Source organism: Pelodiscus sinensis, chromosome 12 (genome assembly GCF_052426305.1).
Source record: "Pelodiscus sinensis isolate ZL-2025 chromosome 12, ASM5242630v1, whole genome shotgun sequence".
Classification (NCBI taxonomy): Eukaryota; Metazoa; Chordata; order Testudines; family Trionychidae; genus Pelodiscus; species Pelodiscus sinensis.
In genome coordinates, this window is record NC_143063.1 from 14839849 (window position 1) to 14852509 (window position 12661).

General features: G+C 55.3%; 7 non-coding genes across 7 annotated transcripts; all 7 read right to left on the reverse strand.

Moving 5' to 3' along the window:
* Positions 1 to 540: 540 nt before the first annotated feature.
* TRNAY-GUA (transfer RNA tyrosine (anticodon GUA)) lies at positions 541 to 629 on the reverse strand. Its single transcript is given in 2 exon segments — positions 541 to 576; positions 593 to 629. It is a non-coding gene; the product is annotated as a tRNA-Tyr (tRNA).
* A 1809-nt stretch (positions 630 to 2438) lies between these two features.
* Positions 2439 to 2527, reverse strand: TRNAY-GUA (transfer RNA tyrosine (anticodon GUA)). Its single transcript is given in 2 exon segments — positions 2439 to 2474; positions 2491 to 2527. It is a non-coding gene; the product is annotated as a tRNA-Tyr (tRNA).
* A 1827-nt stretch (positions 2528 to 4354) lies between these two features.
* TRNAY-GUA (transfer RNA tyrosine (anticodon GUA)) lies at positions 4355 to 4443 on the reverse strand. The gene is given in 2 exon segments: positions 4355 to 4390; positions 4407 to 4443. It is a non-coding gene; the product is annotated as a tRNA-Tyr (tRNA).
* Positions 4444 to 6262: 1819 nt separating this feature from the next.
* On the reverse strand, positions 6263 to 6351 carry TRNAY-GUA (transfer RNA tyrosine (anticodon GUA)). Its single transcript is given in 2 exon segments — positions 6263 to 6298; positions 6315 to 6351. It is a non-coding gene; the product is annotated as a tRNA-Tyr (tRNA).
* Positions 6352 to 8178: 1827 nt separating this feature from the next.
* Positions 8179 to 8267, reverse strand: TRNAY-GUA (transfer RNA tyrosine (anticodon GUA)). Its single transcript is given in 2 exon segments — positions 8179 to 8214; positions 8231 to 8267. It is a non-coding gene; the product is annotated as a tRNA-Tyr (tRNA).
* Positions 8268 to 10086: 1819 nt separating this feature from the next.
* TRNAY-GUA (transfer RNA tyrosine (anticodon GUA)) lies at positions 10087 to 10175 on the reverse strand. The gene is given in 2 exon segments: positions 10087 to 10122; positions 10139 to 10175. It is a non-coding gene; the product is annotated as a tRNA-Tyr (tRNA).
* Positions 10176 to 11994: 1819 nt separating this feature from the next.
* On the reverse strand, positions 11995 to 12083 carry TRNAY-GUA (transfer RNA tyrosine (anticodon GUA)). The gene is given in 2 exon segments: positions 11995 to 12030; positions 12047 to 12083. It is a non-coding gene; the product is annotated as a tRNA-Tyr (tRNA).
* Positions 12084 to 12661: the final 578 nt, after the last annotated feature.

Consider the following 12661-nt stretch of genomic DNA (forward strand, 5'->3'; position numbering starts at 1 on the left):
AGAGAGAGAGAGCAAACCATGGAAACGCACATGTTGCTACAACACAGAGCATAAGAGCTCGCCTCCAGCAGCGCAGATGAAAGGTTGGCCCTGAAGGATAAGCAAGGGACTCTCAGCGACCGAAAGGCCTTTTCTTCTCCCTCCTACATTGCCTTCCTCCTTGCCACCAGAAACTAAGTCCTCCCTAGCACATCTGCCCCACGGAAAGAAGCCCCAAAGACGCTTTGGGGAATGAGCTACGGCCGGTGTATTTGACGACGAAGGCTCCCTGCCACGAGGGTGCTAAATGCCGCCTGTGAATCCTGAGATGGACAGCTAGATGTCTAGGCAGTGAGGGTGGGAGGATGAATAGAAAGGAACTCTGCTGAGACAGAGGTAAAGCGTGGCATAGGTACGTGGAAGCAGGTGCGGTAAATGAAAGCAGTGGCAGGTGGTGCTGGCAGCAGATTCCAGCGGATAGCCTCGCACAGATGGAGAACATCCCACAGCCAGGGGAAGAGCTCTACAGAAGAACAGGGAAGGACGGAAGCAAAAGCCTACTCCTTCGAGCCGGAGTTGAACCAGCGACCTAAGGATCGCCACGTAAGAAAGCCTACAGTCCTCCGCTCTACCAGCTGAGCTATCGAAGGGAAGCGGAAGCCCTGGTTACTGGGCGGCACAAGGCGTCAGGCAGGCCGACGTGCCACAGGCACTAACTGCTAATTATGGGCTTGCCTATCCTTCTGAAAGGAAAAAGCTGCAACGCCGAGCCCTTTCATCCTCCGGGTGCTGGGCAGCTGCTCAATCTCCCCTGAGTTCACCAGCAGGAAGCCTGCACTCGTTCGCCACTCAAAGGCTCCCGACAGCCACAGCCTGCAGACAATGCCGCAAGGGCAGAATCGAATGCCGGCGGGGACGGTGCTACCCCTGCCTGCGAGCCGCGATGCCGCATCCGCCCTGACACGCGAGGGTCCCGGGATCATCTCAAGCACGCACAGCGCACCGCTGACACCCCGTCCCTCCTTCCCTTCCACAATAGGCATGAAGGTAAAACGGGAAACACCTCCGATGCCGGAGCCTCCAGCCTGGCTCGGAAGCGGCCTTTTAACCCAGGAGGTTTTCTCAGTCCATTTTCCTTCACCCTCCTTCATAACTGACACCTTCGCGCTCGTGCCCTTTTCACACCCGCTCAGGGAAAACACCTGCAAATCCCCCAGTGAAGGAGAAGAACTCAGACTCACTCTCTCCTGCAAGAGAAGCTGCCGTCTTTTTATCCCTTGGGAGAAAGGCTCATCGCAAAGCCAAAAGCGGGATGGCAGCTCTCCTTTCTGCGCAGGCATAAATGGATGGCGTACGTGGGTGGGAAAAGAGAAAAGGAAGGGTGGCAAAGAGCACGCGTTGCGGGACGCATGCATCGATCCCTTTTCCTTGCCACCAGAAACAGGTTCCACAGCACCTTGGACCTCCGCTCAACAAGGACACATCACATAGCAAACTGTGCTGCTCCCCTCTATTGCCTTGAAACAAAATACAGCTTTCCGGACCCCATGGTAGAAATCACACACACCCGGCCTTGCACGTCCCCCCTCATCTAACGTGTCAGTCCATGACCTCCAGAAGGGCAAACACGGCAACCGAAAGGGACAAGATGCTTCCCTGCCCGCCTATTTGGTGCAAAGGCCAACAACAGCGAAGCTTCATGTAATCTATGGAAGGTCCTGCTCGGAAATTGCACCAGATTGCAATTGGAGCAGTTCTCGACCAGAAGCCTTTTGCAGGCATGCCCGATCACAGTTGCCTAAGGACATCCCAAGCCTACAAACGTGTTTGACAAAAGCCTCAATGGGAAAGAAAAGGAACCGCTCCCTCACGCTACTCCACAATACTCCACAATACGAGCTCTGTGGAACAACAGAGAAAGAGAGAGAGAGAGAGAGAGAGCAAACCATGGAAACGCACATGTTGCTACAACACAGAGCATAAGAGCTCGCCTCCAGCAGCGCAGATGAAAGGTTGGCCCTGAAGGATAAGCAAGGGACTCTCAGCGACCGAAAGGCCTTTTTTTCTCCCTCCTACATTGCCTTCCTCCTTGCCACCAGAAACTAAGTCCTCCCTAGCACATCTGCCCCACGGAAAGAAGCCCCAAAGACGCTTTGGGGAATGAGCTACGGCCGGTGTATTTGACGACGAAGGCTCCCTGCCACGAGGGTGCTAAATGCCGCCTGTGAATCCTGAGATGGACAGCTAGATGTCTAGGCAGTGAGGGTGGGAGGATGAATAGAAAGGAACTCTGCTGAGACAGAGGTAAAGCGTGGCATAGGTACGTGGAAGCAGGTGCGGTAAATGAAAGCAGTGGCAGGTGGTGCTGGCAGCAGATTCCAGCGGATAGCCTCGCACAGATGGAGAACATCCCACAGCCAGGGGAAGAGCTCTACAGAAGAACAGAAGCAAAAGCCTACTCCTTCGAGCCGGAGTTGAACCAGCGACCTAAGGATCGCCACGTAAGAAAGCCTACAGTCCTCCGCTCTACCAGCTGAGCTATCGAAGGGAAGCGGAAGCCCTGGTTACTGGGCGGCACGAGGCGTCAGGCAGGCCGACGTGCCACAGGCACTAACTGCTAATTATGGGCTTGCCTATCCTTCTGAAAGGAAAAAGCTGCAACGCCGAGCCCTTTCATCCTCCGGGTGCTGGGCAGCTGCTCAATCTCCCCTGAGTTCACCAGCAGGAAGCCTGCACTCGTTCGCCACTCAAAGGCTCCCGACAGCCACGGCCTGCAGACAATGCCGCAAGGGCAGAATCGAATGCCGGCGGGGACGGTGCTACCCCTGCCTGCGAGCCGCGATGCCGCATCCGCCCTGACACGCGAGGGTCCCGGGATCATCTCAAGCACGCACAGCGCACCGCTGACACCCCGTCCCTCCTTCCCTTCCACAATAGGCATGAAGGTAAAACGGGAAACACCTCCGATGCCGGAGCCTCCAGCCTGGCTCGGAAGCGGCCTTTTAACCCAGGAGGTTTTCTCAGTCCATTTTCCTTCACCCTCCTTCATAACTGACACCTTCGCGCTCGTGCCCTTTTCACACCCGCTCAGGGAAAACACCTGCAAATCCCCCAGTGAAGGAGAAAAACTCAGACTCACTCTCTCCTGCAAGAGAAGCTGCCGTCTTTTTATCCCTTGGGAGAAAGGCTCATCGCAAAGCCAAAAGCGGGATGGCAGCTCTCCTTTCTGCGCAGGCATAAATGGATGGCGTACGTGGGTGGGAAAAGAGAAAAGGAAGGGTGGCAAAGAGCTCGCGTTGCAGGACGCATGCATCGATCCCTTTTCCTTGCCACCAGAAACAGGTTCCACAGCACCTTGGACCTCCGCTCAACAAGGACACATCACATAGCAAACTGTGCTGCTCCCCTCTATTGCCTTGAAACAAAATACAGCTTTCCGGACCCCATGGTAGAAATCACACACACCCGGCCTTGCACGTCCCCCCTCATCTAACGTGTCAGTCCATGACCTCCAGAAGGGCAAACACGGCAACCGAAAGGGACAAGATGCTTCCCTGCCCGCCTATTTGGTGCAAAGGCCAACAACAGCGAAGCTTCATGTAATCTATGGAAGTTCCTGCTCGGAAATTGCACCAGATTGCAATTGGAGCAGTTCTCGAACAGAAGCCTTTTGCAGGCATGCCCGATCACAGTTGCCTAAGGACATCCCAAGCCTACAAACGTGTTTGACAAAAGCCTCAATGGGAAAGAAAAGGAACCGCTCCCTCACGCTACTCCACAATACTCCACAATACGAGCTCTGTGGAACAACAGAGAAAGAGAGAGAGAGAGAGAGAGAGAGAGAGAGCAAACCATGGAAACGCACATGTTGCTACAACACAGAGCATAAGAGCTCGCCTCCAGCAGCGCAGATGAAAGGTTGGCCCTGAAGGATAAGCAAGGGACTCTCAGCGACCGAAAGGCCTTTTCTTCTCCCTCCTACATTGCCTTCCTCCTTGCCACCAGAAACTAAGTCCTCCCTAGCACATCTGCCCCACGGAAAGAAGCCCCAAAGACGCTTTGGGGAATGAGCTACGGCCGGTGTATTTGACGGCGAAGGCTCCCTGCCACGAGGGTGCTAAATGCCGCCTGTGAATCCTGAGATGGACAGCTAGATGTCTAGGCAGTGAGGGTGGGAGGATGAAGAGAAAGGAACTCTGCTGAGACAGAGGTAAAGCGTGGCATAGGTACGTGGAAGCAGGTGCGGTAAATGAAAGCAGTGGCAGGTGGTGCTGGCAGCAGATTCCAGCGGATAGCCTCGCACAGATGGAGAACATCCCACAGCCAGGGGAAGAGCTCTACAGAAGAACAGGGAAGGACGGAAGCAAAAGCCTACTCCTTCGAGCCGGAGTTGAACCAGCGACCTAAGGATCGCCACGTAAGAAAGCCTACAGTCCTCCGCTCTACCAGCTGAGCTATCGAAGGGAAGCGGAAGCCCTGGTTACTGGGCGGCACAAGGCGTCAGGCAGGCCGACGTGCCACAGGCACTAACTGCTAATTATGGGCTTGCCTATCCTTCTGAAAGGAAAAAGCTGCAACGCCGAGCCCTTTCATCCTCCGGGTGCTGGGCAGCTGCTCAATCTCCCCTGAGTTCACCAGCAGGAAGCCTGCACTCGTTCGCCACTCAAAGGCTCCCGACAGCCACGGCCTGCAGACAATGCCGCAAGGGCAGAATCGAATGCCGGCGGGGACGGTGCTACCCCTGCCTGCGAGCCGCGATGCCGCATCCGCCCTGACACGCGAGGGTCCCGGGATCATCTCAAGCACGCACAGCGCACCGCTGACACCCCGTCCCTCCTTCCCTTCCACAATAGGCATGAAGGTAAAACGGGAAACACCTCCGATGCCGGAGCCTCCAGCCTGGCTCGGAAGCGGCCTTTGAACCCAGGAGGTTTTCTCAGTCCATTTTCCTTCACCCTCCTTCATAACTGACACCTTCGCGCTCGTGCCCTTTTCACACCCGCTCAGGGAAAACACCTGCAAATCCCCCAGTGAAGGAGAAAAACTCAGACTCACTCTCTCCTGCAAGAGAAGCTGCCGTCTTTTTATCCCTTGGGAGAAAGGCTCATCGCAAAGCCAAAAGCGGGATGGCAGCTCTCCTTTCTGCGCAGGCATAAATGGATGGCGTACGTGGGTGGGAAAAGAGAAAAGGAAGGGTGGCAAAGAGCTCGCGTTGCGGGACGCATGCATCGATCCCTTTTCCTTGCCACCAGAAACAGGTTCCACAGCACCTTGGACCTCCGCTCAACAAGGACACATCACATAGCAAACTGTGCTGCTCCCCTCTATTGCCTTGAAACAAAATACAGCTTTCCGGACCCCATGGTAGAAATCACACACACCCGGCCTTGCACGTCCCCCCTCATCTAACGTGTCAGTCCATGACCTCCAGAAGGGCAAACACGGCAACCGAAAGGGACAAGATGCTTCCCTGCCCGCCTATTTGGTGCAAAGGCCAACAACAGCGAAGCTTCATGTAATCTATGGAAGGTCCTGCTCGGAAATTGCACCAGATTGCAATTGGAGCAGTTCTCGACCAGAAGCCTTTTGCAGGCATGCCCGATCACAGTTGCCTAAGGACATCCCAAGCCTACAAACGTGTTTGACAAAAGCCTCAATGGGAAAGAAAAGGAACCGCTCCCTCACGCTACTCCACAATACTCCACAATACGAGCTCTGTGGAACAACAGAGAAAGAGAGAGAGAGAGAGAGAGAGCAAACCATGGAAACGCACATGTTGCTACAACACAGAGCATAAGAGCTCGCCTCCAGCAGCGCAGATGAAAGGTTGGCCCTGAAGGATAAGCAAGGGACTCTCAGCGACCGAAAGGCCTTTTCTTCTCCCTCCTACATTGCCTTCCTCCTTGCCACCAGAAACTAAGTCCTCCCTAGCACATCTGCCCCACGGAAAGAAGCCCCAAAGACGCTTTGGGGAATGAGCTACGGCCGGTGTATTTGACGACGAAGGCTCCCTGCCACGAGGGTGCTAAATGCCGCCTGTGAATCCTGAGATGGACAGCTAGATGTCTAGGCAGTGAGGGTGGGAGGATGAAGAGAAAGGAACTCTGCTGAGACAGAGGTAAAGCGTGGCATAGGTACGTGGAAGCAGGTGCGGTAAATGAAAGCAGTGGCAGGTGGTGCTGGCAGCAGATTCCAGCGGATAGCCTCGCACAGATGGAGAACATCCCACAGCCAGGGGAAGAGCTCTACAGAAGAACAGGGAAGGACGGAAGCAAAAGCCTACTCCTTCGAGCCGGAGTTGAACCAGCGACCTAAGGATCGCCACGTAAGAAAGCCTACAGTCCTCCGCTCTACCAGCTGAGCTATCGAAGGGAAGCGGAAGCCCTGGTTACTGGGCGGCACAAGGCGTCAGGCAGGCCGACGTGCCACAGGCACTAACTGCTAATTATGGGCTTGCCTATCCTTCTGAAAGGAAAAAGCTGCAACGCCGAGCCCTTTCATCCTCCGGGTGCTGGGCAGCTGCTCAATCTCCCCTGAGTTCACCAGCAGGAAGCCTGCACTCGTTCGCCACTCAAAGGCTCCCGACAGCCACGGCCTGCAGACAATGCCGCAAGGGCAGAATCGAATGCCGGCGGGGACGGTGCTACCCCTGCCTGCGAGCCGCGATGCCGCATCCGCCCTGACACGCGAGGGTCCCGGGATCATCTCAAGCACGCACAGCGCACCGCTGACACCCCGTCCCTCCTTCCCTTCCACAATAGGCATGAAGGTAAAACGGGAAACACCTCCGATGCCGGAGCCTCCAGCCTGGCTCGGAAGCGGCCTTTTAACCCAGGAGGTTTTCTCAGTCCATTTTCCTTCACCCTCCTTCATAACTGACACCTTCGCGCTCGTGCCCTTTTCACACCCGCTCAGGGAAAACACCTGCAAATCCCCCAGTGAAGGAGAAAAACTCAGACTCACTCTCTCCTGCAAGAGAAGCTGCCGTCTTTTTATCCCTTGGGAGAAAGGCTCATCGCAAAGCCAAAAGCGGGATGGCAGCTCTCCTTTCTGCGCAGGCATAAATGGATGGCGTACGTGGGTGGGAAAAGAGAAAAGGAAGGGTGGCAAAGAGCTCGCGTTGCAGGACGCATGCATCGATCCCTTTTCCTTGCCACCAGAAACAGGTTCCACAGCACCTTGGACCTCCGCTCAACAAGGACACATCACATAGCAAACTGTGCTGCTCCCCTCTATTGCCTTGAAACAAAATACAGCTTTCCGGACCCCATGGTAGAAATCACACACACCCGGCCTTGCACGTCCCCCCTCATCTAACGTGTCAGTCCATGACCTCCAGAAGGGCAAACACGGCAACCGAAAGGGACAAGATGCTTCCCTGCCCGCCTATTTGGTGCAAAGGCCAACAACAGCGAAGCTTCATGTAATCTATGGAAGTTCCTGCTCGGAAATTGCACCAGATTGCAATTGGAGCAGTTCTCGACCAGAAGCCTTTTGCAGGCATGCCCGATCACAGTTGCCTAAGGACATCCCAAGCCTACAAACGTGTTTGACAAAAGCCTCAATGGGAAAGAAAAGGAACCGCTCCCTCACGCTACTCCACAATACTCCACAATACGAGCTCTGTGGAACAACAGAGAAAGAGAGAGAGAGAGAGAGAGAGAGAGAGAGCAAACCATGGAAACGCACATGTTGCTACAACACAGAGCATAAGAGCTCGCCTCCAGCAGCGCAGATGAAAGGTTGGCCCTGAAGGATAAGCAAGGGACTCTCAGCGACCGAAAGGCCTTTTCTTCTCCCTCCTACATTGCCTTCCTCCTTGCCACCAGAAACTAAGTCCTCCCTAGCACATCTGCCCCACGGAAAGAAGCCCCAAAGACGCTTTGGGGAATGAGCTACGGCCGGTGTATTTGACGGCGAAGGCTCCCTGCCACGAGGGTGCTAAATGCCGCCTGTGAATCCTGAGATGGACAGCTAGATGTCTAGGCAGTGAGGGTGGGAGGATGAAGAGAAAGGAACTCTGCTGAGACAGAGGTAAAGCGTGGCATAGGTACGTGGAAGCAGGTGCGGTAAATGAAAGCAGTGGCAGGTGGTGCTGGCAGCAGATTCCAGCGGATAGCCTCGCACAGATGGAGAACATCCCACAGCCAGGGGAAGAGCTCTACAGAAGAACAGGGAAGGACGGAAGCAAAAGCCTACTCCTTCGAGCCGGAGTTGAACCAGCGACCTAAGGATCGCCACGTAAGAAAGCCTACAGTCCTCCGCTCTACCAGCTGAGCTATCGAAGGGAAGCGGAAGCCCTGGTTACTGGGCGGCACAAGGCGTCAGGCAGGCCGACGTGCCACAGGCACTAACTGCTAATTATGGGCTTGCCTATCCTTCTGAAAGGAAAAAGCTGCAACGCCGAGCCCTTTCATCCTCCGGGTGCTGGGCAGCTGCTCAATCTCCCCTGAGTTCACCAGCAGGAAGCCTGCACTCGTTCGCCACTCAAAGGCTCCCGACAGCCACGGCCTGCAGACAATGCCGCAAGGGCAGAATCGAATGCCGGCGGGGACGGTGCTACCCCTGCCTGCGAGCCGCGATGCCGCATCCGCCCTGACACGCGAGGGTCCCGGGATCATCTCAAGCACGCACAGCGCACCGCTGACACCCCGTCCCTCCTTCCCTTCCACAATAGGCATGAAGGTAAAACGGGAAACACCTCCGATGCCGGAGCCTCCAGCCTGGCTCGGAAGCGGCCTTTGAACCCAGGAGGTTTTCTCAGTCCATTTTCCTTCACCCTCCTTCATAACTGACACCTTCGCGCTCGTGCCCTTTTCACACCCGCTCAGGGAAAACACCTGCAAATCCCCCAGTGAAGGAGAAAAACTCAGACTCACTCTCTCCTGCAAGAGAAGCTGCCGTCTTTTTATCCCTTGGGAGAAAGGCTCATCGCAAAGCCAAAAGCGGGATGGCAGCTCTCCTTTCTGCGCAGGCATAAATGGATGGCGTACGTGGGTGGGAAAAGAGAAAAGGAAGGGTGGCAAAGAGCTCGCGTTGCGGGACGCATGCATCGATCCCTTTTCCTTGCCACCAGAAACAGGTTCCACAGCACCTTGGACCTCCGCTCAACAAGGACACATCACATAGCAAACTGTGCTGCTCCCCTCTATTGCCTTGAAACAAAATACAGCTTTCCGGACCCCATGGTAGAAATCACACACACCCGGCCTTGCACGTCCCCCCTCATCTAACGTGTCAGTCCATGACCTCCAGAAGGGCAAACACGGCAACCGAAAGGGACAAGATGCTTCCCTGCCCGCCTATTTGGTGCAAAGGCCAACAACAGCGAAGCTTCATGTAATCTATGGAAGGTCCTGCTCGGAAATTGCACCAGATTGCAATTGGAGCAGTTCTCGACCAGAAGCCTTTTGCAGGCATGCCCGATCACAGTTGCCTAAGGACATCCCAAGCCTACAAACGTGTTTGACAAAAGCCTCAATGGGAAAGAAAAGGAACCGCTCCCTCACGCTACTCCACAATACTCCACAATACGAGCTCTGTGGAACAACAGAGAAAGAGAGAGAGAGAGAGAGAGAGCAAACCATGGAAACGCACATGTTGCTACAACACAGAGCATAAGAGCTCGCCTCCAGCAGCGCAGATGAAAGGTTGGCCCTGAAGGATAAGCAAGGGACTCTCAGCGACCGAAAGGCCTTTTCTTCTCCCTCCTACATTGCCTTCCTCCTTGCCACCAGAAACTAAGTCCTCCCTAGCACATCTGCCCCACGGAAAGAAGCCCCAAAGACGCTTTGGGGAATGAGCTACGGCCGGTGTATTTGACGACGAAGGCTCCCTGCCACGAGGGTGCTAAATGCCGCCTGTGAATCCTGAGATGGACAGCTAGATGTCTAGGCAGTGAGGGTGGGAGGATGAAGAGAAAGGAACTCTGCTGAGACAGAGGTAAAGCGTGGCATAGGTACGTGGAAGCAGGTGCGGTAAATGAAAGCAGTGGCAGGTGGTGCTGGCAGCAGATTCCAGCGGATAGCCTCGCACAGATGGAGAACATCCCACAGCCAGGGGAAGAGCTCTACAGAAGAACAGGGAAGGACGGAAGCAAAAGCCTACTCGTTCGAGCCGGAGTTGAACCAGCGACCTAAGGATCGCCACGTAAGAAAGCCTACAGTCCTCCGCTCTACCAGCTGAGCTATCGAAGGGAAGCGGAAGCCCTGGTTACTGGGCGGCACAAGGCGTCAGGCAGGCCGACGTGCCACAGGCACTAACTGCTAATTATGGGCTTGCCTATCCTTCTGAAAGGAAAAAGCTGCAACGCCGAGCCCTTTCATCCTCCGGGTGCTGGGCAGCTGCTCAATCTCCCCTGAGTTCACCAGCAGGAAGCCTGCACTCGTTCGCCACTCAAAGGCTCCCGACAGCCACGGCCTGCAGACAATGCCGCAAGGGCAGAATCGAATGCCGGCGGGGACGGTGCTACCCCTGCCTGCGAGCCGCGATGCCGCATCCGCCCTGACACGCGAGGGTCCCGGGATCATCTCAAGCACGCACAGCGCACCGCTGACACCCCGTCCCTCCTTCCCTTCCACAATAGGCATGAAGGTAAAACGGGAAACACCTCCGATGCCGGAGCCTCCAGCCTGGCTCGGAAGCGGCCTTTGAACCCAGGAGGTTTTCTCAGTCCATTTTCCTTCACCCTCCTTCATAACTGACACCTTCGCGCTCGTGCCCTTTTCACACCCGCTCAGGGAAAACACCTGCAAATCCCCCAGTGAAGGAGAAGAACTCAGACTCACTCTCTCCTGCAAGAGAAGCTGCCGTCTTTTTATCCCTTGGGAGAAAGGCTCATCGCAAAGCCAAAAGCGGGATGGCAGCTCTCCTTTCTGCGCAGGCATAAATGGATGGCGTACGTGGGTGGGAAAAGAGAAAAGGAAGGGTGGCAAAGAGCACGCGTTGCGGGACGCATGCATCGATCCCTTTTCCTTGCCACCAGAAACAGGTTCCACAGCACCTTGGACCTCCGCTCCACAAGGACACATCACATAGCAAACTGTGCTGCTCCCCTCTATTGCCTTGAAACAAAATACAGCTTTCCGGACCCCATGGTAGAAATCACACACACCCGGCCTTGCACGTCCCCCCTCATCTAACGTGTCAGTCCATGACCTCCAGAAGGGCAAACACGGCAACCGAAAGGGACAAGATGCTTCCCTGCCCGCCTATTTGGTGCAAAGGCCAACAACAGCGAAGCTTCATGTAATCTATGGAAGGTCCTGCTCGGAAATTGCACCAGATTGCAATTGGAGCAGTTCTCGACCAGAAGCCTTTTGCAGGCATGCCCGATCACAGTTGCCTAAGGACATCCCAACTCTACAAACGTGTTTGACAAAAGCCTCAATGGGAAAGAAAAGGAACCGCTCCCTCACGCTACTCCACAATACTCCACAATACGAGCTCTGTGGAACAACAGAGAAAGAGAGAGAGAGAGAGAGAGAGCAAACCATGGAAACGCACATGTTGCTACAACACAGAGCATAAGAGCTCGCCTCCAGCAGCGCAGATGAAAGGTTGGCCCTGAAGGATAAGCAAGGGACTCTCAGCGACCGAAAGGCCTTTTCTTCTCCCTCCTACATTGCCTTCCTCCTTGCCACCAGAAACTAAGTCCTCCCTAGCACATCTGCCCCACGGAAAGAAGCCCCAAAGACGCTTTGGGGAATGAGCTACGGCCGGTGTATTTGACTGCGAAGGCTCCCTGCCACGAGGGTGCTAAATGCCGCCTGTGAATCCTGAGATGGACAGCTAGATGTCTAGGCAGTGAGGGTGGGAGGATGAAGAGAAAGGAACTCTGCTGAGACAGAGGTAAAGCGTGGCATAGGTACGTGGAAGCAGGTGCGGTAAATGAAAGCAGTGGCAGGTGGTGCTGGCAGCAGATTCCAGCGGATAGCCTCGCACAGATGGAGAACATCCCACAGCCAGGGGAAGAGCTCTACAGAAGAACAGGGAAGGACGGAAGCAAAAGCCTACTCCTTCGAGCCGGAGTTGAACCAGCGACCTAAGGATCGCCACGTAAGAAAGCCTACAGTCCTCCGCTCTACCAGCTGAGCTATCGAAGGGAAGCGGAAGCCCTGGTTACTGGGCGGCACAAGGCGTCAGGCAGGCCGACGTGCCACAGGCACTAACTGCTAATTATGGGCTTGCCTATCCTTCTGAAAGGAAAAAGCTGCAACGCCGAGCCCTTTCATCCTCCGGGTGCTGGGCAGCTGCTCAATCTCCCCTGAGTTCACCAGCAGGAAGCCTGCACTCGTTCGCCACTCAAAGGCTCCCAACAGCCACGGCCTGCAGACAATGCCGCAAGGGCAGAATCGAATGCCGGCGGGGACGGTGCTACCCCTGCCTGCGAGCCGCGATGCCGCATCCGCCCTGACACGCGAGGGTCCCGGGATCATCTCAAGCACGCACAGCGCACCGCTGACACCCCGTCCCTCCTTCCCTTCCACAATAGGCATGAAGGTAAAACGGGAAACACCTCTGATGCCGGAGCCTCCAGCCTGGCTCGGAAGCGGCCTTTTAACCCAGGAGGTTTTCTCAGTCCATTTTCCTTCACCCTCCTTCATAACTGACACCTTCGCGCTCGTGCCCTTTTCACACCCGCTCAGGGAAAACACCTGCAAATCCCCCAGTGAAGGAGAAA